The 27,477-nt window shown below is 45.6% G+C and overlaps 1 protein-coding gene across 1 annotated transcript in view; it reads right to left on the bottom strand.

Moving 5' to 3' along the window:
- EXOC4 (exocyst complex component 4) overlaps window positions 1-27,477 on the bottom strand; it is a 390,836-nt gene that overhangs the window by 79,059 nt on the left and 284,300 nt on the right. The gene's annotated exons all lie outside the window — the stretch shown is intronic.

Below are 27,477 nucleotides of genomic sequence, written 5' to 3'. Positions count from 1 at the left end.
GTTTGGTTCTTTTGAGCCAGCGGCTCAAGCCTTGCAGAGCTCACCGAGTCCTTCATTTTCCACAGGCTGATACTCAAGTTTGAAAACTTTTACTAAACCTCAGCATTCAAAAAGTGTGATTTTTAGAGGAACTGGGAACCTGTGGCTTCCCTTAGCTCTGGTTGGAGTTCCAAACCCTGAGCATTTCACACAGCCTGACCAGTAATTCTGGACTTGCAGATTTTAGAGTATCCTTTAAGATTAGGGATCACACCCACTGCTCAAATTTGTACAAATTGCATGTGCTGGGGACAACCACCCTTCTCCTCGGAAATCCCAGCTTTCTGCCCACAGCTGAGGTTTAGGCAGTGCCATGCAGTCCTCCTGTTAGGAGACATGGCACATTGCAATCATCTGGACAACACGGCAAGTCTGCAAACGGAAAATACTGCTCCACGCCACGCAGATGACCACGCTTAGACAACCTGCAGGAGAAGGAGGTACCGTGTATCTGCTAACATTGCAGATTTACAGAGCGCTTACAGATTTGGGGACTTCTGAGGCCCCCCAAGGTGAGACTTGGTGTGGTTTGTATTTATAACATTGCCTGGTGCATTTAATTCCATCGCTGTGAACGATGTGGAAGTAAGGTTATCGAAATCCCAGGGCTGATACAAATTGAATTAATAATAGGCCGGGTAAAATGAAGGGTTATTTCTGAGCCATGCACAAAGGCAAAGAAGGAGACTGAAGCATCTGTGAGCCTTGGTTGCTTTGAGAAATTCTGGACTCAAGTTATACCAGGGGAAACTCCAGGGACTTCAAGAGAGCTGCATCAAGGATTAATTTAGCCCTTTCTCTGTATTAATCGGGACAGGAAAAGGAGTTTGTTACTCAGTTGTTTGCAGAGTACAATCTCATCAAATCCAAAATCATAGTGTCTGCAATATCCCCGCAAGCCCAACTTCCTTTTCCGTATTGATTTCCAGATTAAAGTGCGGCAGCATCACCCCGATCCATAATCCTGCTCCTCCATATTTACCCATGAGTGACAGGAATTGATTCTACTCGCCTACCTGAACCTGATTTGGTTAAAAAAAAAAAAAAAAAAGAATCTGAAAACCTCATCCTCATTCAGAGCATACATTACTGCTTAGCAAGGGGGCAGCAGGGGGGTTTAAGTGAAGGCTTAGTCACTGACTGTGCTGTGCCTGCTACATCCTTGGCTCACTAATGTACTTGGATGAGAAACTTTTCCTCAGTTGCTCTTGCATCTTATCAAGTTGGCGCTTAAGAAAATCACAGGAATTAACCAATCTTTCTTATTATAATTAGCTACAATTCGGGATTATTTTGTTCCAACAAAAATGCAGTTTGGCAGAGCTCTGTCTCAGATGCTCTTTTTTACACTGCTTCTCCTCTTCTTGCAAGTACCTTTACTTTCATAAATATTCACTCCCACCCTGGGCTCGATGCAAGCAGAGCAGAACAACCAAAGCCAAAGAACTTGCAGCCTGGAGTCATCGCAGGTGAATGAACGGGACGATGGCATGGAGAAGGTGGCAACAGCAACAGCTGCTGGTTTAGTACAGATGGGCTCCGAGGTGTGAACACAGCTCATTAAAAGCATTCAGCATTCAGATATAGCCCAAGCCCTTTGCTATCATCACCTAGCGCGTGCCAGTCGCACCAGAGCGATGGGGAAAATCCCACCCACTCCCACCAGAATGGGACATCAATCCGGCACCTTTCCCTTGGGCAAAAACTCGGTGTAGAATCACGTACGTGGGGCTGACAAGCGCGGCATGGAAATTACCGAGTAATTTGGAGAAATTTGATTGATCGGACCCACTGGACTAGAGACAGGGCATAATCACTGCTTCATTGCATTGGAGCTCTTTAAGGCGTTGCTGACCCTCAACCTGCAGCTGCTGCCCACAGCTGCTCAGCCGAGACAAAGACCAAAATCAGTGCAAGGGGGTTGAGCAGAAGTTGGTTCACTTTGTGCCTAAATGGCTAAAAAGTGCCCATTTGGCCAGTTATTGTCTCTCATCAGAGGAGGAAGTGACTCTCTAAGCTGCTGATGTGAACATCCCTGATGGCATCCCTGGAGAATACAGAATTTGCCACGCAGCTTCAACCCAAATCCAACAGTCTCCTCCTGGAACCTGTCTATACCTGGTCCTTAAAATTAACATTTATACAAAGGAAACAAAAAAATCCTTCCTGACTCACCTGGCAACCTGGGAAACACAAGCTATTCTCCACTTTGCATGGATAATCATAGCTTTTATTTTCCACTGGTATTTCAGTGGCGGGAGTCGGGTGGGATTTTCACTGGACCCATGGCATTAACTGATCTGTCCTAGCTTACAAGGGGAAGGACCTGTCCTTCCACGTGTCCTCCCATCACAGCGAATTCCATGGGTTGGACACGCAACACCCGAAGAGGAATCAATCCTGGGCTTAATCTGCCCCGTTTCTATTTCACCAAGTGACTCGATCTCCGAGGAAACAATTTAACAGCTTAAAAATCAAACGGTCGCATGTTAAAAGAGAAAACATTGCTGGTTGTTTACATAGTTTCTCCAGTTTTTTTTCCCCTCTCTACAACACTAAAGCCGCAGCTAAACTCCTGCCAATATCTGGATTTTAGAATAAAGCCTTTTGATTTAACAGGAATACTAAGCTCCTCGCATGACTTAAAGAAAAACAAAAAAAGGGCGATTACCATATGAAAGACGACGGCGCCAGATACGCCGGGGCCATTTTTCTGTAACACTTGAACCTTTTGTGGAGCAACCCTGACACATCTGCATGTGTCTCTAGGGACACCATGCATTAGGATGCACGAGGCCCCGTTAATACAGCTGGATTCGTTAGCCGGGGCGACCCAGGATCTTCTGCAAGTCCGCGCGAGGAAATGAAAGGCAACGCATGTATCATCAAAGAGGTACAATCCAGTTGCTGCTAACCCATCTGGATTCATTAAGAGCAAATGGGCATGATCAAAGCCTAATTTTACGGCAAGACACTTCAATGAAGCCTTTTTAAAAAACCGACGCTAACAAGGAAATTCATCCACAGAACAATATTCGTCCCCTCACACCTGCAAACACCGCATGGCGCTGAATCCTAACTTCACGCCGAGGGTACGATTCATTACTCTTACGGTCCGTCGGGGCGAAGGCTTGAAAGGAGTCTTAAGGCTAATAAAAATAAAAAGAAATTCCCTCTTAAGAACTTCTGACCATCAGCTACTGCGGATGGAACAGGACAAAACAAGGTAACCCCATTCATTACTAACGCTGAGGTTTTCCTCTTTCACGTGTTTTACAAACATTCATCGTTACTACTTGATATGGCCCCGATTCTCCGTTGTGCCAAAGCCCCAGATAACACAAAGCAGCTTCGGGGCAGGTTAATTTATGCTCACGCTGTTTCACAAGCCCCAAACGATGGAGAAGCGTAAGCAGACCTGGAGGTACCATCACCCTACCGACAGATGGGGCAAACAAAAGCAGAGAAACGATGAGATTTGCCCAAGTTAGGATCAGACCCAAGAGAAGAAGGTGGAACCTGCTCGTTCCCTTCTCTTGAAAATAAACATTATTTTTTTCAGTAATGCCCTCTCCTTAATAGTAGTATATTAGAAAAAAATGACACATGCACAGATTTATTCCTTGGCCTACCTACAAAGACGGGTTATGGTGGCTGCTCTGCTTCCGTAGCAGTATTTGGGGAAGTTGTGCTATCGCTGTGGGCTCCCGTGTGCATTTTCTCCCGGTTCCTTCACCCAGGCACGTGGACACGGGGACGATCAGGAGGAGACGGGCGTCACTTAAACCTCTGGGCCAGCATCACTCAATGCTGAAACTCTTCCCCTTCCCACACCTCTTGCACGTGCAACGCTGCATAAGCTTTTAAATTTTTTTAAAAATAGAGGGACAACCTCCACCCTGACTGTTTTTTGCAGAAACAGCAGCTTCTTGCACACCCATTTGCCTGCAAACTCTTCATTTTCTTGGGGGTATGAAGGCAAAGCGGGGAATCGGCCTGAGCAGGGATGACTTTTCACTGCATGTGATGTGCTCTTGAAAACACAACAGATGGAGGAAGGGACCGCGGTAATCCAAAGGTCGCTGATTATTAGTCTATTATTGCCCATCATTTATAAATCTCCTCAAGATGTCTTGGCAGAAGAAGGCACCAGATGACTGCAGGATGGGACTTAAGGGAAAGAAATAAATAAAACCTAATCTAATTTTGAAGCCGGGCTTGAAACCCCACACTTTCAAAGCTGCTGTATGGAGCACAGCAGTAATTAAAGCTATAATAGGTGAGATTAAAGGTTTTCAAACCTCTTCACCTTTTTCTCAGTGCTGACCTGCAGCTGGGGGTTTGGGACCGATGGTTAAATTTCAGGCACACCGATACCTGGACATTAAGTATTTTTTTGTGCATTTTCTATTTCTTTAATTACAGTTTCTCAGGTGCCCTGGCTGAAAAAGTGTTAAATTCCCAGCAGCTGGCTTTGCGAAACCTCATTCCTCCTTGGTGCAGAGCACTGAGAAGGTCTGTTCAGCAAGTGGGTCCCATGACCCGCGCCGGGCACTGGCCATCGGGGATGAGCTGCAGATAAATAAATCAACACCATTCAGTGGCTCCAGCATGTAACGGGGTTGCAGAGGGAGGACTGAGCTTGTCCCGCTCTTAGATATCCACCTGGCATTAAGATTTCCGCATAAAGACATGCATTGCTCCCAAACACCATTGAGTATCTGGGGGTTTCTCCATTACAGCAGGACGAAGTGTTCATCTCCGAGCGTGGACTTTGGTTTCCCTGCGCAGACAGGAGCCCTGGGAGCTGCTAAATCCCCGACCAGGATCGTGGGAGCTGCTAAGTAGCAAGTTCTGGCAGAGCCTTGGATGGCAACGGGAGATGGACACCAAAACACAAACGCGTCCACTCGCTCTGCCCAAATTCCAGCCGTTTAGCAACTACCTTGCAAGGCTGCTAAAATGACAATCCGCTCATCTCGTCGGCCGCCGCCGCACATCAGGAGAGCAAAAGTTAGAGATGGGAAATTTTTAAAATTTAAAACCAGCAGCCAGGGGACCCACTTTCCCCTGGATATTGGCACGAGCTGGGTGATTAAGCCCATTCGAGGACTGGGAAAATGCCCGACTTAAGCCCCAGCTCCGTCCCTGCCGTGTGCAGCCAACACGCACCCCTGTGTCAATCCATCGGTGCCTCGGGTTACCCCCTCTGTAAAATAGAAAAAATAAAGCTGAATCATCTTAAAAATTCTTTTTTAGCTAACCGATGAAAGAAGATAGTTGAAATTGTTTTACCGATCAGGGGTTATTTCATACTGAGCGATAAGGGGTCTTTGCGATTTGTCTTCTCCCCTGTTACATCCTGGGTTTACAGAGGGTTAGAGTTTTTAGTACGTATCAATTCAAAAACACATTTAAATGTAAAACTGGCTTTGTGGGATCGAAATCCGATACTCTGCTTTTCTCATCCAGCGTTTTCGCAGCACCATTCATTACTCCAGTATCAGCTCTGCAGGATCCTGCTCGTTATTATGGTTAAACTGCATCCTGCTACAGCTTCGCTTTCCAAATACCCACAAATGAACGTTGGTTTTGGTTTTTTTTTTTAAACTATAATTCTGCCTGTTTCACAGGGGGTGATATTTTTCTTTTTACGGGCTTTATTCTGCGAGGTGCCGAGTCCTCTCTCCCCACGGAAGCGAACAGGAGGCCCAGGATACGTTGCTCTCGCACATTTATGTGTGATGCTAACAGCCGAACGAGACAAGTTCTTGCATAACGCTCTTATTTACCCGATACCACGTGATCCCGAATCCCAGCTATTTAAGGTGCAGAAAGACGGGTCGGGCGTGAGTATTTTCAAACCGCACTCTGCAACAATTTGCAGACACGAATTGCAGGTCTACGATTTGAGCAGAGGACTTTGCAACCTGAAATCACTGGTGCTGCTTCTCTTAGACGTGTGGATCACATCCCAAAGCCGAGGAAGGCTGAAGAGGAGGCACGAGGACGCGGGGTGTCTCCAGATGAGATGCTTCATCATATCCTACGTCTAAATTGCTCCAGATTTCACTTCGCGGCAAGCGGAAGTTCTCTTAGAAAATGACTCCACCTTTTCTGCTGCAAACGAAGCCCTTCCTCACGGCGGCACGCTTCAGCATCAGTCAAAACCTACCTTTCTCAAGTCACACGAGACGTGGACCTAATATTGGGGCGGCGATTCGTCTGTCCTTCGCACTCCTTAGTGACCATGGCAGACTGACCCTCATGTACGACACAGCCATCCGGAAAGAAAGATATTGCCAGATACACCAAAAATAAGTCCTTTCCGATGAAAAATGCTCTGCTCAACTGCCTGCTCGAGGCAGCCCAGATTGACTAGACCTGCTGGTTATCGTTATATTTTACTGTTCAGACCTTTGCACAGGAAGAGGAGAAAAACCTTTTTTTGACCTCCTGAACAGCTATGACATTAGCATATTTATAAAGCTCCTTATTTATTCTATCTAAACCTTTTAAACGAGCAGAAAAAGTCATAAGGAGATCCAGTGGCTGGAAGCTGAAGCTAGATCATGTCAGAGGAAAAATGCGGGACATATTTTCAAGCAGCAAAGGGAATTAACCACTTGAACAGCTTACGGAGGGATCTGTTGCGCTCTCCTTCATGGAAAGGCTTGAAATTAAGCACAAGTGCTTTTCTAAAAGACGGGCTACCCTTCAAATACGAGCTACGGACTTGATTCAGAGATTATTGGGAGAACTTCTCTGGCTGACTATGCTGCAGAACAGATGCATTTATTTTGATTTTGAGCTCAAATAAATTTCATGACAAAAGATGCCCGGGGTATACTTAAAAGCAACCAAACAACGAACCTCCCTGTCATCCCGGAAGCTCTGAAACAGAAATCATCCAAGTGCAGTGGCTCTTTCCTCTCCAGGACTAGTAATGTAAATCTGTCACCCAAAATCAGACAGTAATTATTCAAACCTCCAAAATTCCCCCCAAAAGGGAATTCTTAGCACATCGCCTCTCAGCCAATACACCCAGGAGCTTGCTAGCACAGCAGAAAAGGAATCAGGCTCTTCTAAGCAGAGGTGACTGCAGAGGATCATATTTGGAGAAGAAGTGGGACCTTATGGAGGATGCCCGGTCAGCAACATCTTGCTTCACACGTGCCACTTCTCTCCAAAGCCGCTGTGTGGAACACGCCAAGGGCTGTCTCAAAACAAAGACCCTGCAAGACATCTTTTGCCTTTCTCCAGCCACTAGAGAGCTGCAAACAGAGGATGGTACCTGTTCAAGGAGACATCATATCAAAAATCAAGGACAACAGTAGTAAATGCTCCATTTATCCAATTGTGGAGTGGTCAGCAACACTCTTCTCAAACACTGGTCTCCACCACCCTCTGGAGATGGACCATCAGCAGAAGCCACCTGCCAAGGTGGTTCACAACCTCTGAAAACACGAGGCTGTAAATCGCAGCGGTGGAAGTGTCCACGTGAGGATACGTGTGTCAACAGTCTTCATGTAAATAAACAGGCGCCCCCAATACCAGTCTGCTAACTCAGCGTGGTTACAAGCTTAAATGCTCAAAACCTAGGAAATATCAAAGTTAATACTCGTACAAGGATTTTCCTCCATTTATTCCCATCGCACATCTCCACGTGCCGCACAGAAGGCAAGTCAAGAAGGAAAAATGAGGTTGCACACAGGGGAAAGTTTGTGACAGTCCAATCTTCTAGCCCGTAGATTAGTCTCCCATCGGAGGCGCTGGCACTCGAGACATTTAAATCTACACTGAATGATACACTGGTAACTGCATGAGAAGGAATACCGCAGCTTTGGCAGGGAGATGGACTGGATAACTTAATAGGTCTTTTGTATCTCTCACTTCTCTCATCCTGCTGAGTTCTGTAGCTATTATTAAAGACATTTTTTAAGGTATTTTAATTTACTTCTCTAAATGGCTTTCCATTCATTCACTTCCACCCAGTGAATGTTGTCAGGGACATTAGCAGCATGATGAAATAGCTGCAGCTTCATGCTGGTTTTAATGCGTTACATACACAAGAAAAGTCATTAGCTTTTACCCCTTAATATACCCTCTTTACTGCTGCATAACTGTTTATCACTCAGAAGTGCCAAGCACCAACCACGCTCCTCCTTTATTAATCAATAGACATTTGTGCGAGAACGCGATGAAAAGGAACAAGACCCAGCTATTTTGAGCACAGTTTGTAGCTCAGGAGTTCAAGAGCTGGTCCCTGACATTTTCAGCCCCTCTGAAGAGTCCCAGAAGTGGCTCTTTTTTCGGATTTTGCACAACAACTCTCCCAATTACAGGTAAACTCAAGGCGAGGCGGCGATTTATTTTCTACTGCAGAGAGGCAGGTTTCTTTCCCCCTTGTAACACCTGCTCTAGAACATCATTAGCAGGCTGCAACCTGATACAAATTAAACGCGGACTCTGAAAATTAATGATGCTCAGGAGCAGGGCATCAATTCCGTGAATCAGTGAATTTATTAAAAAAAAATGTTTTCATATGGTTAGTCCAGCTTAGAGAACTAGACACATCTGTATTATTTTTATGAATACTGTATATGCTCCAAGGTCTATTTTTTTCCAATCTCAGAGCACCAAGATTAAAAGCGCACTAAACCACTCAAAATGTCTTGCCAGGAACGGAAGGGCGTACGGACGCCCCAGGCGGAGGAAGGATGTTCCTGGAGAGCACAACCGGAGCAGCCAGCTTGAGATGACAGCTGCCCCCGAAACAGCTAAGACAGCCAGGCTTGCCTGGGCTTTGAATTAAGCGATCATTTTTGAGGTCAGCCCTAGATATGCAGTCTGTTGAAGTCCGACTTGTTTGCTAGGTACCTTTGAGGCAGCTGAAATTAAGTTTCCCAAGTCCCGGTGCTATACCTTGCTAACATGAGAAAATTAACTCCTGTGCAAAAATTGTAATGAAGATCTAGGCTCCTCTTTTGTTTTCCCCCATGCCCGGCAGGACCAGCTACCACCTGATGCAGATGAAACGTAAAACAGAGATCACACAATGAAAGGACCAAAAGCATGCAAAAATAACTATAAAACACCCCCAACGCAATAATTTTGTCGCCAGGACAACGTCAGCACGCTGTTTTCCTCTTGACAGATGCGATGATTAACTGCCGATGCAGAAACGAAAGCAAACGGGAAGGACGGAAGGAGAAGGGGTTAACAGGATGGAGCCAAAAAAGTAGATGCTGTGCCACCGGTTTTATGCTACACATGCGGACACCAATGTAAAGACTTACCAGGAGAGAGAAAAACTATGATCTAAATTCAATGAGGACTAATGAAAATTCAAAGTGTGCAAGATCACTTGAAATTAAAATGCCAAATAAATAAATAAACCATAGGTAAAGGCTTATCAGCTTCACACAGGTCTAAGAATTAACCCAGGCTGCGTTTCTGGGACAGAAAGGGGCCACCTCGCTGAAATTACGAGGCCATTTGTCAGAATTTGGAATAAGTGTCAAAAAGCCTCATTTGCAGGGCTCAATTACTGTGTAGACTGACAAGACCAACATCACTAGTGGGTTTCGAGAAGGTGACATCCAGTCCAGGGTGGACCTGGAAAGGCACAGGTCACTCAGGCCTCACCTCAGAGCAGTGAACTTCACGCTTCTGTCTACGGAGTCTCTTAATCTTCATTAACCCAACTATATCTAATGTGGTTAGGTGCTCTGTACGGCTCCCAAGAAGTCCTTGGGGAGCCTGGGAAGAGAGCAGAGCTCTACAGGAGAGGCCAGCTAACCACAGGAACGGATTCGATTCCTACCAAGACATCCCGAAATATATTAAAATCGGCAGTTAAAACAATTGTTGGGTTTTCCGTGGTTTGAATCTGAAAGCCACCACAGACAAAAAGGCAGATAAACCACAAAGATGGTATAGCTTTCTTTCTTTTTTTTTTTTTTGCACAAGGGCTTGGGCTAAGTCTGTAGATGATTCTTTCCTAAATGAGAGAATTACAGAGGAAGCAGGAAGAGAAATCGAAAATACTCCAAAATGCTTTTAAAAGCCACCTATCAGCAATAAACCTGAGGTGGATTTCTGCGACCCAGCAGCTATGTTTTTGCTAAAACGCTTGCCACATTTGTTTTAGTTAGAACTTGTTGCCACATGCAACATGGCCCTGCGCAAGCAGGGCTGGATGGTGTCACCAGCAGCGGTGACTGATGGGCTACACCAACAGCACCCAGCTCCTGGAGCCCTGCCCTCAAGCTGGAGCTATTGGATTCTGCAGGGCTAAGGATGATCTTTGTTGTACAGGGGAAAAAAAATCATCCTAAGGGGAATTTACATCCCAATGCACGCAAACAAAGAGTGCTAGAGATGATGCGAGGATGGCAATTCCTTTTTTTTCCAAGCAACTTCTGATGTTTCTAATTTAGGGTTCCCCCTGGCAAACTGGATCAAGATCAAGACCTCTTCAACATTTCCACTAGAAGAGACCCGTGCTGAAATGCGTATTTGCAGACCCAACTTTGCTTTACCTGTCTCAGTGGTTAGGAAACCAATAGGAAGGAGTAAAAATTTTCTCCCAGACCATTCCACCAGCAGAAGGACTTCAACTTGGATGCCCCATAGTGGAGGTCCATGCTCTAACCACGAGATTCTCCAGGACAAGAGAGAGGTTGGGCTCCCCAACTCCTACTTCCTCCACTTCCAAGGGCTTTCAACCAAATGCATTGCTGACGTGGAGAAATCGCAGCACAAATCTGCAAGACTGCCTTCCAACCAGCTCCATGCAAAACCACAGCACGGCGGACCTCTCCCAACAACTGCTTCCCTGCTCCTCCTTCTCTGTGTGATTTAGAAGTCAAAAGCTGCTAAGAAATGAGGGGCAGTGCCCTCAAGGTAAAAATACACACACACGCGCATATATGTATATACGCACACAAAAACGATCCAAGTGCCCTTAGTCTTGTGAAACTTTAATTTTCCAGAAGTCTCGGCATTTATGCAGAGCTTCCCAAATTGGAAGCTGCGAAAGGGTCACTGATCTCATCTCCTCTCCTGCATGAGCAAGCGAAGGAATTAAAAGCTGTATACTTTCATTTATTCCCTCTGTTTACTTTTCTGCATTTGCTCTTGGGGCAGGAGCAGGGTTCAAGGCGAGCACTTCTGCCTGCAGCTCGGGATGCCCCCGCACAGCGTGCCAGTCCAGCACAGACCCAACAGGGATGTTGTGGCGTTAAGTGCTCTGCCCAAAAACCGCAGAGGGGAGAAAACTCACACGTTGCACTGGATGATATGAATTGTGATTTACCCATTAAATTAAGCTTTGTGTTTTACACCTCAAAGACTAAGGGGATCACAGTTCTGCCCCAGATGTCTCCAAGAGGTTGTTTTGAAACACCACGTGCATGGGAAGCCTGCGAGCAGTTTGCTCCAAGGATCCCACAGTTTGCGTTAACACTGCATTAATCAAAACCGAGGGACCACTTAAAAAACCCTGGAGATTCAGGTCTGACAAACTCTTCTGATCAGGAGATGGGAGAAAAGACACCATCAACCTTCGATTCCTGCAAAGAGAACTAGCAGTTGCAGTAAGACTTGCGACTGGGTGCAAAATGTAAATACTGTTTTCTCCTGCCATGTTTGGCAGGAATCAGATCCTGCTTGATGAGAGATCCAACTGCAGGACTATTTAGAAAGCAGGATGCTTCGATGTGTGAGCCGTAGTATGAGGACGGAAATCAAGACACCCATATGTATGCACCTTACTTTCTGGGCAGCACATGAATAGAGATTTGGTGGTTCACTAACTGCTCTGCCAGACCTATCCCATGACAGCCCACGGGAGAGAAGTCCCACGTTATAAAGCAGACTAAGCGGTACTTTAACAGGCCCGTAATTTTGTGGTGCCGGCAATCAGTGACACAAATGAAATGCCTTTGGATGACAATCCCTGAGAAGCGCACATAGGTCTGGTTCATTCAACCACTTCTACGACAGAGACGCAGTGAGGACTTTGGGAAATGCCAGTCCCCCCCAGGGTCCTTTCCCTTTCAGATAAACCATCTTCAGTGGGAAAGCTCCGTAGCACCAGCTTAAAATAGTGGGGAAGTCAGAAAAAACAGAGTATGGGCCTCTTTCTTAGAGGGGCAAACAATTTCCAGCTCCACAAACATCCATTCCGTAGGGTAACAAGCATCTCTGCCCTGATCCCCCATCTTCTGCTGCTTCAACAAGCACCATTTCATCATGAGGGCTGACATTCCCTATGCTACTATGTTATTTTATCAAGATCTGCCCACGAACCTGTACTTCAATCCAAAAAAAACCCAAACTAAAACAAATTCAAAGAAGTAAAAGTCTTCAATTGAAGTTCACAGTTTCCCACACCAAAAGATGAATATTTTTCCTCCTTTGAGCTTCCTGCAACGAGCAAAACGAACTACTCTGCAGTTTAGCAACTATCTTCTCATAACTCAGGATTTCTGTCGTAGCAAAGCAACACAAAGTGCTGCGCAACTACAAAAATCGCGCTTTCAAAACACAGGTACTCAGCAAAAGGGCAATGAATAAGAAGTTGTCTTTTCCCCCAAATCACGTTGTAGGAGAAAAAAAGAAAGACCAAATTCAGAAATGAAAGACCCACTGGGTCAGCTCATTACGGGAGATGTCTAATAACAACAGAGATGCCATTGCTCAATTTCCAGCCAGCGCTGGCAACGCGGTAATGAGCAGTCCCTCTTCGAAAACGGGCTGGAGGACACTATAGATCTTCCCTTCCCATCTCGAACGTGTGCATCATTTCCTGACAGCCCCATCTCCCCTTCGGAGCAGATGGCTCCCTACAGTACATCTTTAAGAGACCTCCCAGGCAGTTACGGATGGCACAGAATGAGCATTTTGTTTTATCGTTTGCTCATACATTATTTCCCCCATGCTAATGACAGTCAAGCTATTGTCCTGTGAATAAATCCATTTAGGTCGAGCGATGCTGGCTGCAAGTGAGAAGGCGAGGGAGAAGCCAGACTTGGCACCAGCAGAGCACAGACACAGTCATCCACAAAACATTCATCTATTAACCAAACAGCAGCATTTCCAAACCCAGCAGGGTCGCAGCAGAGCCCTGCTGGGAAACAGAAATTAACTCCGAACGGAGATAATTTGTCTCTCGAATGTTGTCATATGTGCGAGAACTCTGTAGCAATGCCGCGCTGATAAGGGGAGCGATATCCCCGGCAAGGGGAGCAGATGAAATGAAAGCTTCATCAGGAAGCCAGGTGGCACTCAAGACTGGTTCTGCTGCCCTTCTGCCTCCGGGACTAGAGCTTCAAACACAAGGAGAGCGGAGGAGAAATTGGTCTCCAGCATCAAGACATTGTGGCAAACGATGGTAGCAGATTTGACTCAGTTCCACTTTTAAGGATCAGTTAAAGTAGTTTAGTTATCTGCTTATCTTTTTTTTTTTTGTTTTTTTTTATCCTGAGATAGGAGAAACACTTTTGTTCTCCACCAGAGCAAGCAGTGGCCTGGCCCAGTCGGCAGTGAACGTGGTCCAAGAGTTTTGGAAACGGGCAGGCTGCAATCAGGAGAGGAGAAGGTTGGCAAAAAGCAGTCGGACCCTGGGGTGTAATAGCTTGGAGTTAGTACAGGGCAGGAAGTATTTAGCTACGCTGGGCCTGCCACTGGGCAAAAAAATACGAGAACATTTTTGGAGAGGGAACAATCTGTTTAAGTATTAAGTGCTTAAAAGGGGAGACGTGTTCGTGCCACACAGACAGCGCCATTTTGCATTAATGCATCTTCCACCTAAAAAGCACAAGGCAGGCTGATGAGTTTGGCTATATAATCTCTTCGAAAGGAAAGGAATTTCATTAACTCTGGTTTACAGATGAGAAAATAGAGGCACGGAAACATTAAATGGCTTGAAGAATCTCCCCTGGAGGTAAGGTGAGAAAGCAGCAATATCGATCACCCAGTCTGTTCCAAAAAATAAATATAACACCTTCCATTCCTTTCTTGACTGGAGATTCAGTGGATCCCGCTGTGCAACTTTGACTCCTTCTCAATGCATGGAGACCCTGGAAGGCTGATTGCAGAGAGGCAGTGACACCAAAATCCAAGCGTTCCCCCCCAAATAACAGACCAAATGCCTTTGAGAAATGCTTTTTTTAGCCAAAACATATTCACAAGCTCCCTTCTCTCAGTATAACCACTGCCTGTTGCTACAGAGCATCATGTCTGGAGAAGGGAAGAAATTTTCATGCCCAAATGTGAGAACTAAGCTCTGACTGTTTTCCAAGAAGCCAACCCCACACTGAAGTTGTCAAATTCTGCAACTTTCATGTCAAAAGAAGCCTAATATCGAAAGATTAGAACAGGATTGATTAGAACAGAGGGTATGAAACCCTCCTCTACTGGAGACTCTTGCTCCTAAAAATCACTGGTGCAGCATTCACGGGCTGCGAGGATGCTCTCTGGGTTGCCTTTCTGCAGTGAAGAGTACTGCGATGCTTGAACGCACAGTAACACATAGGTAAAAAAACCCCACATATATATATTCCATCACCACATTTCAGACAGCATGAGAATGCCTATGCCCTGTTTTAATTCAGCAGCTTGATGGACAACCGTGAATTGAATCAAGTAGCGCAAATGGCACAGCAAAGATTTCCACCTCGTGTCAGCTGGCAAGGGAACTACAAAAGTAACACGGGGACATTTTTGTCAAGTAGCAGTGAAATGCTCAAAGGTTTGAGATGAGGCTAGACGTTTAGCAGGAGCTGTAATCTCAGCGCCGCAGAGTGTGGAGAAAGCGCCTAGTGCCATGCTGGAGGTGGTACGTTCCTGTTCTGCTCCCCGACAGCGTGCTGAAAGGTTGGTGAGCTGTAGGAAAGGTCTATACAACGCGCACGGGGGAAAAGGGCAGAGTAAAAGGAAAATATTATCCTGCCTCCTAAAAAGCCAGGTCAACGTTGTTTGAGGAGTAAAGACAGAGAAGGTCAGGGAAACAGCCAATGAAGGGAAAATAATGGGATGAACCAGAAAATACTAGATGTTCAAATACTCATTGAACTCAGATGCTCAAGAGAACCTTAACAAGTCAGTTTGCCCCTCCCCAAACCACCGGCTCACTGCAAGCAAGGAGAGAACTGGATCCTGCAGCTCCAGAAGTCTTCCCATGCGGTCTTATTGCCCTCGGTCAGAGTGTGGCCCATCTAATCTAAATGTCCTTTCTTCTTTGCTCCCAAGCTGTGAACACAGCAAGCGAAGGGCAGATTTGCTGGAGACAGCCCAGCCTACAAAGCGCTGAGCAACGACATCTGGAAACAAAGGCAGAAGCAGGATGTGCCGAACACTTCTACGACCCAGTGTCAAACAAATCTCTTTCTCACTCTTGTGTCCCCTTCTCCCATGAGTCATCTCACACACCCATTCACACTCAGCTTGAGGAATTCGAAGGTGGGAGAGTGTTGTCTGATGGACCCTGGGGGAAGAAGGTAGCTGAGGTCAAGCGCTCACAGCAGTCATGAGCAGTTCAGCTATCACAAAAGATAAAGGATTGCTTATACTGAAGCTGCAAGACTTTCTAATTTATGGTTGCTAAGACCATGCTTTGTGACAAAGAAGCTGGAAATGGCTTATAATTAAGTCTGAATCCTTTGAAGAACAGCTCAACTTTCTGCTAAATAAATAAAGGCTTCCAAAAAGACCTTTGAACAGATTTCACAGGTCCACTCCCTAAAACAGGATTACTAGAAGTCACAGGGCAAGAGACAAAGTTTTGGATCAAAAGCTGGCTGAGAGATGGTCAGTAGTAAGGCCAAACGACCAATCTGCATTGAGAAGAAGATTGCCTCAAGCCTCTGTACCAAATCTGTTGTTGTTTAATATAGATTATTAGTGAGTTGCAGAAAGAAGCTCTGAGCAGATGAACCTGCAGATGACTCCAAGTTATCTACATCATGGAGGTCCCAAGGGAAACGTGGAAATTCAGATAGATCAAATTCGCCAACCTGCATGAGTAGGCACCATGTTAGCAAGCTGATAAACAGCCATAAATATTATTTATGCTAGGAATCAGGGGAATGGCAAAGCACTAAAGCAACAGGACTCTGCGTACCCTTCAAACAGAGCTATGGAGAAAGAAACCCTGGCTGCGTTGAAGATGGACTTAATATGTTTATGAAAAGTGATTATATGGTGCTGTGCATATGGCAGGGATTGGGACTTTGTGACCCAAGAAGTTCCTCTCACTGCTCTGCTTCTAAATCCAACCTAGAGGGAAAAAAAACAGAGGCATTTGCACACCTTGCTGGACTCTAAATTAATTACTGGCAATTCCAAACTGGAATAAGCAAATACTTTTCATTCGATGTGTAACGAGAGCTTGGAACTCAGTCACATAAGAACGTGTGATTAGATTCAGCGATGGACGGGATCAGCAAGGCAAACATCTCAGCAGCCTTCACAACGGGGCTCAATGTTTAACACATCTATCAAGGCAATGCAGAGCTTAATGCGATTTGGAAAGGATACTGCACGCCGCATGTAGGGATGGAGCTGGGCGATCAGAGACCATGACAAGGCCTGATGAATAGGGAAGATTTTCCTCAGCCTCTTTATTTACAGCAGATTCCATCAGCACCTCTGCTGACCCCTCCCAAGATGGAAGGAAAAACTGGGTAAACCTCTGTACGGGAGCAAACTGTCCACCTCCAGAAAAGAGTCCAAGCTTAGACACCAGCAGGAAGGACGCCAAATCCCCAAATCTTTCCGACACCACGCTCACCATGCAAATGCACTTGCTACTCAAGTGATGGAGACAGAATTCAAAAATCCTCTCTTAGAAGTTCAGAGACTGAGGAGAAGCAAGGACACTGGTCGGATAACCTTCGACATCTTTTATGCAACAGCCCCGATCTGCAGCGGTGCCAGGTGCTCTGCTCCTACCAGTGGCAGGCAGGAGTGCTGATCCTCTCAAAATCTTCAGGGGCTCCGACAGAGAGGAGGCGGTGGATTAAAATCTGATGGCTGAGCCATCTCCTTCACTCTACTTGATCGCACGACCAAGGGATATCTCGTCTACTTGCGAATCTGCTCCCAAGCCTTCACAGCACTCTGAATCACATATTAAGGTAAACCAAGATCAGGGTGAGTCTGCTTTAAAACATCATGCGAAAACTACAGTTCTTCACCAACTGACTCACAAGTGGATCTACTCTCGTCACCTTTCTGGCAGCGGCCACCAAAGGGACGGGGCAGATGGCTGGGGGGCAGTAACTTGTTCAGCCATGTAATTTTAATTTGCTGCCACATGTTTATTAGAGTAGACAATGGTCCAGCCTCGCCCAGTCTGGGCTTTCATAAGTGATACCGGATTTTAAAATAGCATCCACTGCAAGTAACAAGACCCGGAGAAGCCAATATTTTGTTCTTTGCCCAATTGTCATAGTGAGTAATACAAGGGAATACAAAACACACAGTTTTCTAAAATAAAGTTAGAATAGTAGAAAATGTGAGAACAACCAAAAGGGAGCTCTGTTGCATGTGAGAGTACATTGGCCTGAGGAAATCACTGCTGCTGGAAGGGTCAACTGAGCTTTCTAGAAGAGGAAGGATACAGGAGAAAAAACCCTCAAGCATCAGTATGATAGAATTACACAGCGGGTTGGATTTTTTTTAAACCTTTCTCATCACCCCAGTTTGGTGGGGGACACCAGAACAGGCAGATCGGCGATTTCATGACTACGGCACAGCCCTGCACTAGTCAGACTCACGGCTGGGTTTGGGAGGACGGCTAATTTACTCCCGGAGGCAGCATGTTGCTGCTTCCCTGCGAGCTCCTCCAGCTCAGAAGACTCATCGTGCGATATCCCGGCCCCGCTGAAGACGAGAGGACATCCTCCCTCGGCGAGAGCTCTTGGCTGCCCCTTCGTCAGGTTATTTATTCCTGTTCGAATCATGCAGCAGAGCAACAACTACTCTTGGCAGATGTAAACAGAACCCACATCAGATGCTTTGTTTTTTTAGTATTTTTTATAAGATCAAAAGAACTGAAAACAAAACATTACCTTCTTTCACATCGAATCAGCATTAACAGGTTCATAAAAATAAAAGTGCTTTGTAACAGCTGCACCTAAATTTCATCTGCCTGTTAATAAAAACATTAAATAATCGGTCAGAATGATGCAATTCTGAAAACCCATCTCTATAATGCTGTGGTTGCCCCAAATGTAGCCCCATTAGCTAGAATATATTCAATCTACTCTTGCTGACGTGTTTGACTTGCATGTGTAGGGGAGACGCAAATCTCATTATCCCTGCATTAAATGAGAGCGGGTGCCAGCGCTCGTGAAACTATTATTTACAGACATTTTTGGGGCAAACCTTTGCTCGGCATGCACTGCCGGATATGACCCCTTCTCCTCTCTCCCCTAAGGTGCACCTGAAACCACCAGCTTCAAAGTCTTCCTCTCAGCTCTGGGCGCCGTCCAGCCCTCTGCCCCTCGCCGACTCCCACGCACTTCCCGCTCTCCTGATGCGGGCAATACCCAAAGCCGCTTGCGAATGCTGGAAACGGGACAAATCCTGACATTTCTCTTCTCAGACCTCAGCTACGGAAAAGTCCCCCAGGTTCAGCGAGCAAGCCCTGGGTAAAGTCTGAATAAAGCAAGCGAGGCTTTCGCCCTGTGTTGTGACCCCGCATATCTCACGCCGAACCAATTTATAAAAGTCAGCCAAGAAAAATGGTACTAATCCATTTACAGCAAAGTACACAAAAGGTCTCAAAAGGGTCAGCGAAAAGCATACTTTTATTGACCAATTTTCACCGGCCTTACCTAAATATTCCCCCTACCCTTTTAACAATTTGCCGTGCCAAGGATATCTGCATTAGAGGAGACAGAAAAGATATTTGAGCTTTTTCCTGCAATAAACTGGAAACATAAACACATTTTTAAACATTCTTGCATTTTCTTCCTACAGTGGCTCTCTAAAATTGATTGAAAAAGCAATTACAGTATTCAAGTTTCTCTGCTACTTCCATTTTCATTTTCCTTTCATAAAAGCGTGGTACACAAGAACAAACCAGGAAGAATGCCGGAGGCTACATGTGATCATAAATTTACGATATGGGCAGTTATCTGACTGAAGAGAACTGATCACAACAGTCAAAAACACTTCAAATTGCGACATGATTGCTATTTTTACCGGAATAAAGGTGATTCAGAATGAGCCACTTCCAAATGCAAATGTTTTGTTATGCAATTACCTGAAAAAATAATCCTGGGGCATGACCTAACGCTCATAGTAAATGACCTTTATATTAAATTATTGCAGGGTATGGCCCCAGCAAGCAGTTGCAGACTTACCGTTGTCTGACATTTGTACAATGAGCCGGAAGATGAGGCAGGGAAAAGGCCTTTGACAGCTAAAGGCACTTTCTGGAGTGGATGTTCTCATCGAAAGTCAACCTGCAGAAGGCTGTCAGCGCCCAAGTACTGCACATCTCTATTCATAACTGTCTCTGGAAAGTATTTTCACCTACTCCTCTCCTTCAGCCTGTGGATATGGATCTCCAGAAGCAAAGAGTTACGGAGAGTTTCACAAACTTCTGCCCCAACCTCGTTCAGTGCTGCACTGGCATCTTCCTTTACACTGACCTGCTCCGTTAAGCCACACGGGGCAGCTGATACATCAACCTAAATACAACGAGCCTTTCTCTCCCAGCAACACGTGCAACCCAAAGTCGGCACCTTGAGGCAGATGTGAAAACACCCTGGATGAGCTGATTCTCACCTGAGCTTGTACGATGAACCAAGCTGTCAAGCCCCTCTCCAGACACCTGCTCCTTGACTCTACTAATGTGAACTTTTTGACTGGCTCTTTTCTTCCATTTGTCCAGAGTCCAGGGCAAAAAGAGGATGGGTTATCTCACAGTGAGGACCTGGAGCTCAGTTTTAGTAGCCTCTAGAAAAAGCTGAGTGCACAAAGTGAATCTACGGTAGGGACGGGGACTGAACAGCTTCCTAAGCCAGGTAAACTCCGCTCCCCACCACAAAGCCTGCTCATATGGTGCCTCCCAGCTCTGATAACAATGCTCACCTCGAATGTGTCATTTATCTATCTCCAATACAATTATTTCAGGACTTTCATGATTCCTTACACATGGAAAATCCTCCACTGGCCAACAGGGCCACCTTGTCCTCATTCAAATCTCCTTGAAGCCTCATGCTACCACCATGCTTGCAAGAAATGATGCAACTAAAAAAATGCAAGTGAGGAATAATCTATAAATAACCTTGAATTATCAGACTGCTACAAATCAAAACCAGTCATGCACTGGTCACTTCCCTTCCCCTCCTTGCATTTTAAGACACTCGATCCTTCAAGAACAGAGAGCCACCTGGGAAGGGTCAGCAGCTCCCTTGTGAATAACCAGAAGATGCTGAAAGCCTGGACAGCCTGAACAGGCTGTTTGGGGATGGTAACCAGACCAAAGGCTTCCAAACAGTCACGTGCTGCTGGTGGTATGGGAATCACTTCAACCTCATGACAGCTCCCAACTTTCCATATGGAGATGCCTGTTTGAACTGCACCTCTAATTCAGGCAGTTGCCACTGATCAGCCGGCTGGCAGTGGCTCCCTGGTCAGTGCAGGAGCTGCAGTGAATTCCCCCAAATATGCTACTTGATGCCACAAAGGAAGACCCAAAAGTTCTGGAAACATCACTTTCTGCTCAGGGCATGCAAACAAGGCCAAGGTAGGAGGAGGTAGGGAGCCTGGGGCTGGTGATATGACCATCAGTGGCTCTAGAGTAGCGCAAGGGGGAACACACAGATGAAGGGATGAGGCTGGGGTCCAAATTTTCACATGGGATCTGGGGGGATAAGTGGAAGAACTGGGTTGAGGTTCCAGTTTGAGGGTTTTGGGGCAGAAAAGGGGAAGGAAGAGGCGACGATGTGTACCACCTCCTGCAAATACAAATGGTCTAGGACAGAAGTTGTACTCGTGGCTGCAGCTGCTGGCGGTGGTACCGGCTAGTGGAGCGAGACCAGAGTATTTCCCTGAGGCAACCCTAAGACTTCAAGAGCTGTTTGATTATTAAGAAAAGACCAAGTGCAAGGGAATAATAAGAAAAATTAGAAGCAAAAAATGAAGTCTGTCAAAGAGCATGTTTTTTTTTTACCACTGCAGCAAGCTCAGGGGGAGATGCTCCCCCGTCATTATTTCATTACATCAATTTCAACACTTGCTAACTTATTAGGAGAAAAACATTTAAAATAATTTTCCTCATCAGAGGGAAAACAACCTCTCTCATTACCCAAATATGGATCAGTGCCAAATGATACAGGGAGAAAATGTGCTTTAAAATAAAAAAGCCAAGCTGATACCCATGCAACCCTACTGAAGGGGAAGCTCCAACAGTTCGGGGGAAAGGTGCATGGCACAGAAGTGGGGCTCAAACCAACGGGGCTCATCTCCACATGAACAAATCTCCCACCGAACATTTGGAGAAGAGGTTCTCAAGGGGGCGCAAACCCTCTCATCTACTCCGATGAAATCGTCCTGGTGCTGTCAGCACAAATTTCCCCTCTTCCTCTGAGAAGTTCTTTGTACCAGGTGGGTTCAAAGAAGTGTGTAACCAGAACTGAAAAATCTGCTTATCAACCTAGTTAAATATATTATCGTCAAAATACCAAACCTTCCTCACTGAGGTGCACAGTTGGGTTTCAACTGCCCATGACTTTTGGGGATCACTGCTGCACCTAACAGCCTCTGGCTTCCACCAAATGCTACATCACACCAGGCAAAGTGAACTAGGGCAAGAAGATACCAGAGATGGTGATATTTGTGTCAGCTCATGAGGGGATTCACAGGACTAGTTAATGGAGGTTTCCTGTTACTTCTCAAGAAGCAGGAAACAGCCATATATAACCCTACTAAGACTGCAGAAAAGAGAAAATTCCCAAGTGGAAGATCCCCAAAGTCTGCAGTTTTGGTAGTGGTCATACCACCATAAAGAGGACCACCTTCCACAGCTACACTACCTGTGAAGCTCCAGCTCGTGCTCCAATAAATAAACAAACAAACTTTGATTTAACCACTTTTTGGAGGGTTTGTGCTGCTGCAGACCCGGCATCACTGTCTGAGCCACGTGCACAACTTTTCGCTTCTGATGCAAGTACAACGGAGTTGGCGCATTAACTTAACTTAGCTGCCGATTATCAAGGGATTTGTGCTTCTCAGATCCATTAGGGCAATTTCTTTCCTTTTTTTCTTTTTCCTTTTTAAAAAACACCGATGAAAACATGTCAGGCTGAGACCAGCATTCAACAAAACAAAAACGAAGGTACTGATAAATGCCTTCCTCTCTTCAAGGCTGGATTGTTTAATGTTCCAGAGCTCTTATGCCCATTATATCAAAAAATGGAGCGTATTTGTGAAGCCCACGTCTTTCCAGACACCCAAACATACCTGCCTGAGCATATTAACTCCCATGTTAAACCCTTTGCACGTGCTCACCGTCAAATCAACCTTTTGATTTGAAAATCCTTCTGCTCTCTTTCAAGACTTCAGCTGACTCTTCTTTGTATCTCCATCGCCACGGTCCTGGTCAGTTATTAATGTAAAAATTATCAGGGGAACTTATTCCCCCACATTTTAAACCTGCCTTGATGGCAGCCAGCGTTTCTGGCAGCTACTCAGCCCAGCCGTGCGGCGCAATGCCGAACGCAATTATGAGATGCTCAGGCTGTATTACCGGTTTGAGGCCGCGATACAGAAACTTAAATGTGCATCTATATACACACAGGCAATTCATTTCAATTAAACGCGATTTTGTTGGCTTGACAAACCATGCAAGCATTGCCAAATGCTTTATTTTTAAGAACCTAAAAAGACCTAGTGAGCCCAGTTATTTGTTGCTTTACACTCAACAGTGGGTGGATCCTGCTTGTCCGAGTCCATTTGTCAAGGGTGTCCTTATTTTCATAGCATCAACTGCTTAATCTCAATCTCTTCTTGCTCTTCCTCTCTGTTTTTTTTTGGATAGTCTGGAATACATTTCTTTCTGCTTCGTGGGGTGGCAATCGCTGTAAGCCCCGGTCCTTGTCCCCTTCGGTGGTTATTGACAGATGATTCATAGGAAGGAAGGAAAAGCTTCATCATGCCCGGCAGCATTCGATGCTGGTCTGAGCAGGGACATTCCTTAAACGTAGCGTGGTCCACTGATTTGAACAGGCAATGACAATTTGGAAGCCACAGGCATACTCCCAGCTCCGTTAGTCACTGTTTGAATGACCTTTGGGCAACGCTTTCAGGAGCACCCCTTCCCGTGCTCCTTTTTCGCTATCAATTTTTCTGTCCACAAAAGAAAGAAAATTGACCTGCCTTTCTAAAGCTTGTAGTGACCTGCCAAGTGGCAAGACTTACACATATAAAAAATATTTCTATTATTTGCTTTGATGTTCTTCCTTGAGTTCAGATTAAGCACTAGGGCTGAAATTTGGGTGATGTTCTGGCTGTTCCTAGGCAAACTCCTGCATGTCATGATTACTCCACGCTTCAGCTTTACCAGTGAGCCTGTCACCAGCAAGCACGTCTCTGAGTCCACGTACGCAAATTCATTAGGAAGAACTACGAATCCAATCAAAATCCAAACATAGCAAGCAAGGGTTAGAAGGAACCGGTCTGAATGTCAAAACATAAATTTAACCTAGTGGGAACCCAAGGGGCAATGCACAAAATAACCGGGTAAACGTTGGCTTCTATCTTTAATCTGGAATGAGAAAAAGGGCTTTAAAAAGCAAAACGTGGCTTTGGAAGGCCTCCTAAGGGTGGTTAGAGCAGCACGGGCAAAAAACGCAACAGATGCAACTTAGATGCAACTTTCGGATGCAACTTAGTTTTGAGAGAGTCTCTATAATGAGGTTGTGCTAATCTGCGAGCAGATTTTTCAAAGCCTTTCTTCCAAATCTATGCCCCTAAAAGCCCCAAAGTGCAGCTATTTCACAAGGACGCTGTTTTCCCACATTACCTGTGGGGAACCCGGCAGCAGTCCCAGGTGGTTAGCAGATACGTTCTGCTGTACCAGCAGCAATGCCAACAGCAGAGCCCAAGTGCCTCTTCTTAGCACCTGGCCAAGAGCACAGACGTTTGGATCTGCGAGATGAGAGCAAGAGCTCCATCTAAATTCACAGAATCACAGAATCACTGAGGTTGGAAGGGACCTCTGGAGATCATCTAGTCCAACCCCCCTGCTCAAGCAGGGGCACCTAGAGCACATTACACAGGACTGCATCCAGGCGCGTTTTGAATATCTCCAGAGAAGGAGACTCCACAACCTCTCTGGGCAACCTGATTCAGTCCACATCCACATGGTCATACACATAGGAAGGGAGACAATTCTTCAAGTAACTGTAAGAAGACTCAAATTACACACGGTTGTATTTTGAGATCAACGATTTGACCAGCAACTAGAAGAGAGTGGGGAGATGGCAGTCTCTGAAGCCAGTGTGCATTTTCGCAGCTAATACCTCTAGGGAAACGGGTCACCTTTACTATTCTGAAGTTTCTAACTAGTAGAAAGCTGATTAACTACTATTTTTCAGTTTGTGGCAACCTCCAAACAGTGTTGCAGGACAGTCTGGATACTCTGGCCCTGCAAGCTATGTCCTACTTTTGCCAAAAGATTTGTTTTTCACCAGTTGTTTTTCATGGTCCTCAAGACACTTTGACACATAACTAAAAAAACCCAAAAAACCCACAAACCAGCAAACGTAGGGCATCTAGAGTTATTTCAGTCCGGAAGAAATACAGGCAAATGTGTACAACATTCCTCATTCCAAAGAAATACTATTGCAGCAATTTGGGGAAAATGGAGTGGAAAGCAGGTATTTTCATCTACACAACAAAAATTAAGGCACGCAGAAGTGACATTTCCAGTCCAGAGCGTGCAGGATTCCTCTGCCACGGGAAGAAACATCATCCCTGCTCACAACGGCTGGATGCACGAGGAGAGGGCACCGACAGAGGAACCTGGGATTGCTTTAACTGAAGTGCAGCAGGAAACAACGGAGCGGATAAATCTCGGTGCCCTTTGCAGAAGTGTCTCTTCCAGGAGCACAGCTCCCTCGCAGGCTTGAACCTACTATTTGCCTCGATTTCAAGGCTGTTTTTTTTCAGTTGTGCGCGGCTCAAGAGGGTATTGCGGCTGATGTTATTAATGCAAACAGGAGTCTGATGCGATTCAATGAACGTATCTTTTTCTGTCCTTTAATGTTTAAAATGACTGACTACAGACATTATTGAGAGTTAATGGGATAGATCGCATCTCACCCGCACTGGAAGAAATCCGGTGCAACTCCATTGACTTCAAGGTCAACGGCGATTGCAATCTCGGATACGATCTTTACAAAGCCAAAGCTCTTCAAGTCTCTGTTGTCTGCAGCTTTTTCAGCAGCTGTAATCAGGATCTAATTAATAGGAACAGAACAGAGCCCGGGGCAGGACTCTAACGCAGAGTTGCATCATTTTATGCTATTGTCACTCCGTGTATCAGTTTACGTTACGGAAACTCAAGGTCTCCAAACGTTATAGCTAGAAGAGTCCATCCTAATTGCCTAAATGACCCAGTGAGTCTCACATCAGCCCGTACTGGCCAGAATCCGGGCTGCTGCACGGGATAATACACAACGTGTGGCTGATGCAAGGGAAGAGCTTTCACCCTACGGCACAGTGACGTTGGCGTATGCAGAAAAATCACAGCGCAAAAGCAGATCATTTGCAAAAAATTAGCGTTCCCACAGGATTGCCTGCGAGTCGCGAGAAGCGACTTTTTTGGAAAAACGGAAAGGGTCTATTTGCAGATTGGCATTAAGAGGGGCAACTTTGAACTCACTGCCTTCCCTGAATTCTTTCAGGTGTAATTTAGAGTGCTATTAACCTTTAAACTGCTAGCAAAGCTTATATATTTTAGCGAGAACCTTCCTATCCGCCCGCGGAGGGCGGGAGGGGGAAACCTGGGGTGCAAAATGAATAGCCGGAGCATGGCATGTGGGCACGGGGTTTTCGGCTTTGAATTCTCCCGGTGACAAGCCCAATCCTCCCGAATCGCGCCCGCCTCTCCGCAACCCTCCCAGCCAAGGCGGCTTGTCGGTGGAAGGGGGGTCCCGGCCAAAACCCAGCCTCTTTCCCTTTTCTTTCAATAATAAATTAATCTCCCTTTTGTTCTCCCCAAGAGCTAGGTGTCACATTTCAAAATGCGCTTTTGAAGCAGGTATAATTAACCCTCGGCAAAAGGAGGGAAGCACAGAAATTAGCCACCAAAGCAGTAATAAAGGCATTTTAGAGCCTGCGTGAGCTCAGAGGTTCGCCAGCCCTCCCCTCTCGCCACATAGCTACAATTACACTCCGCTGCGGAAGAAAAAAAAAAGCAATTACAAAAATGAACTTTTCTTCAAAAGACAAGCGTGCCGTAAAAGGACTACTCCTTCGAACATCCGAGCGCTTCAAAAGGAGGATGAATTAGCGCTGACAATTCAATAAAGTAGCCATCAATTATTTAAAATGCTGTGGCTCTTCTCATACAGCACTTCTGATTAGGAAAACATTTCCAAAACTGGAAATGAGAGTTATTCTTTCTAAGTGAAATGGGGCCAGCCTTCAAATGCAGGGGGAAAAAAAAAATGAATATGGCTTTTGGTGAGCCCAACAAGAATGGAAGAAAGTTTCTTCTCCTGAAGTCATCTATAAAGCGCATTGCACTAGACTGCATTGCAAACTGCATTTGGGATTCATGAAGCAAACCACGGGGAAGAGAAGAGAATTCTGCGTTATTGTGACAGCGAAATACAACAGTGAGCTAATAGGTGCATGGACATTCAAAAAACCCACCACAGCTGAGTCTCAATTAAACTTTTATAGTGCAAACAGAGTTATGAAAGACAATCCTGGAGGCCTTTTGGTTACAGAACGACACATAGCTCCTTTAAGTGCAGTTTATCAGACTTTGCTTTTCTATCTGCTCACAAGTGAATGCCAAGAGCTGGACACTGCAGATACGGTCATCCATCACAGAAACGAGCCTAGCAAAGTCAAAGCACTAGTTTAAAATTGAAGAAATACCTGGGGGAAAAAGGTAGCTGGAAGGAAAGAAGGAAAGCTGGGTGAAATGTTGCTTTTGTGGTTACTATATCTAATTCTTGACACTTCATTTCCCAAATGACCCCTTAGGAAGGCAGCCTAGGTCTGCCTCAGCATCCCAGGGACATGGTCTTCCCTGGCAAGGATTCAGCACACTTGAGCTTACAACTGAGAAGTGTGTTGCTTAATCTTTAAACAAACAGGAGCATGGCCAAGGCAAACGGCTTCTGCTCTGGACTTACGGATACCACAGTTGATGACACCAGCCATGCGGGCTCAGCAGAC

The sequence above is a fragment of the Apteryx mantelli genome, chromosome 1 (genome assembly GCF_036417845.1).
Source record: "Apteryx mantelli isolate bAptMan1 chromosome 1, bAptMan1.hap1, whole genome shotgun sequence".
NCBI classification, from domain to species: domain Eukaryota; kingdom Metazoa; phylum Chordata; class Aves; order Apterygiformes; family Apterygidae; genus Apteryx; species Apteryx mantelli.
Note: the sequence above shows the minus strand (reverse complement) of the source record. Positions and strands in the feature narration are given on the sequence as shown.